Source organism: Amaranthus tricolor, chromosome 13, assembly GCF_026212465.1.
Source record: "Amaranthus tricolor cultivar Red isolate AtriRed21 chromosome 13, ASM2621246v1, whole genome shotgun sequence".
Taxonomy (NCBI): domain Eukaryota; kingdom Viridiplantae; phylum Streptophyta; class Magnoliopsida; order Caryophyllales; family Amaranthaceae; genus Amaranthus; species Amaranthus tricolor.
In genome coordinates, this window is record NC_080059.1 from 21,097,408 (window position 1) to 21,099,776 (window position 2,369).

Here is a 2,369-nt window from a genome sequence, read left to right on the forward strand (position 1 = left end):
GTTAGTAAAATGATGGTACAATGAGGTTGTGCATTGACTATAGGGAGATTAACAAGATTACCATCAAGAACAGTTACCCTTTGTTTAGGATAGATGATATTTTCGACTAGTTAGAAGTTAGGAACTCAAGAGTTTTCTATGATTTATTTGAGATCTAGGTATCATCAATCAAGGATAGCCGAGAATGGCATTCTAAAGACTGCGTCAGTTATGGACTTTATGAGTTTCGGTGATGTCATTTGGGGTAACAAATACGCCAACAACGTTTATGGATTTGATGTAGAGATACATACGTCCTTATTTGAATAAGTTTATAGTTTTTATGAAATTTTGGTATATTCGAGAAAATGGAGGAACATGAGGAACATTTGAGGATTATGCTAAAACTTTGAGAGAAAAAAAATATTTAGGAAAATTTATTAAGTACGAGTTTTGGCTTGAGGAAATAGTTTTTTTTCTGGGTCATATTGTGTCTGAGGATGGAATTTCTATGGATCTGGAGAAGATTAAGACGATAACCAATTGTCGATTCCGAAGAATATAACTGAAGTTCGAAGCTTTTTGGGTTTTGCTGGTTACTATAGGAAATATGTTGAGAATTTCTCTAAGGTTACTCGTCCCATGTTTGAGTTGTTCAAGAAAAGAATTCGATTTTAATAAAGTAAGAGGTACACGATTGCTTTTGAGGAATCACAGAGGAGAATCACTACTGCTCATGTATTGATAGTGCATGATTGTAGCAAACGATTCGAGGTCTATTGGATACTTCATTTAAAGGTATAGGATGTGTACTTATGCAAGATATAAATGTCATAGCTTATCCATCGAGGCAATTGAGGCCACGTGAGGTGAATTACCCATTGCACGACATTAAACTTGTTGTAGTAATCCTTGCTCTAAAGTTGCGGAGACATTATTTGTATGGGCTACCGTATAAGATCTACAACGATCTTCAATACTTGAGGTATGTCTTCAACCAGAAGGATTTTTAACATGCGCCCAAGGCTATGGCTTGAGTTATTAGGATTATGTCTTGAAATTTTATACCACCCTAGGAACGTGAACAAGTTGTCTTATGTTTTGAGGAGGAGACAGAGAGTGTCGAATCTGTAACTTGGGAGTTTTACCGTGAAATGCAGAGTTTGAGATTAGATATTTGTAACCAACATGAGCTTAGACGGTATTTGAAAGCGATGACCATGCATACAAACTTTGTTTGACCATATCAATGACGCACAACTTCAGAATCCGGAGATTATTGAGTTAATCTATAGAGTTGAGGGAAATGAGACAAATGATTTTGAGTTAAAAGAAAGAGGAAAGGTGAATCTGAAATTTATTAGACGTTTTGAAATTCTAAGGAGAGTTAGAGAAGTTGGTTATTAGTTGCCTTTGCCATCAGTTTGGTAAAAGTTCATTATGTGTTCCATGTTTCACAGTTGAGGAAGTATATTCATGAACCCCTTCAGATCAATGAGTCCTTAGCCTATGAGGAGAGACCTATCAGATTTTGGATACACGAGTCAAAGAATAGAGAAACTCTGGGGTTTCACTGGTCAAGGTTTTGTGGTCAAACCATAGAGTGAGGAAGCTATTTGGGATAAAGAGGCAGACATCAGAGAGCGATACCCTAATCTTTTCTGTAAGTTCTAGTTTCGGGACGAAACTATCTTAAGGGGGAAAGAGTTGTAACAGACTCAAAATTCTTAATATTAATCTTCCGATTAATTATTCTGAATTTTCAAATCAAATCTCTAATCCTTTGATTATCCATTTCAAACCATCTTTAATTCCTAAATCTTTTCCGATTTTGTAATTTCTTTCAAATATTAAACTTTAAAATAGTATTTTGTTTAAAATATTTTTATAAGCACTAAAATATTATTTTATTATTTTATAGTACGAAAAGTAAGTTTTTATTATTATATTCACGATTTTGTAAAACGTTACTTTTTAACTTTTTTCCTTAAATTAACATTACTACTTATTATTTAACCTTATAATTTTGATATAATTATTTTATACATAAAAATGAGTCGTATTTTTATTATTAACATTAAGTATAGTTTAAGAAAAATTTTAAATAAACTACATATTTTCATGATCAAATTTACCCATTATTTTAAAGTATATTCACTTGTACATATTAGAACAAAATTTTGATGAACCAAAATCCTTTCTATGGTAACCCATGATGATGTTCATCACTTACACAAGCTATCACCATTTCCTTACACAAGCTAACCTTCTTCTACACTCCAAACTCTTACACATTCACTTACTCACTCCAACTCTTACACATTCACTTACACACTCTAAATCACTTACACAAGTTAACCTTCTTCTATACTCCTAACACTCTTTTTCAT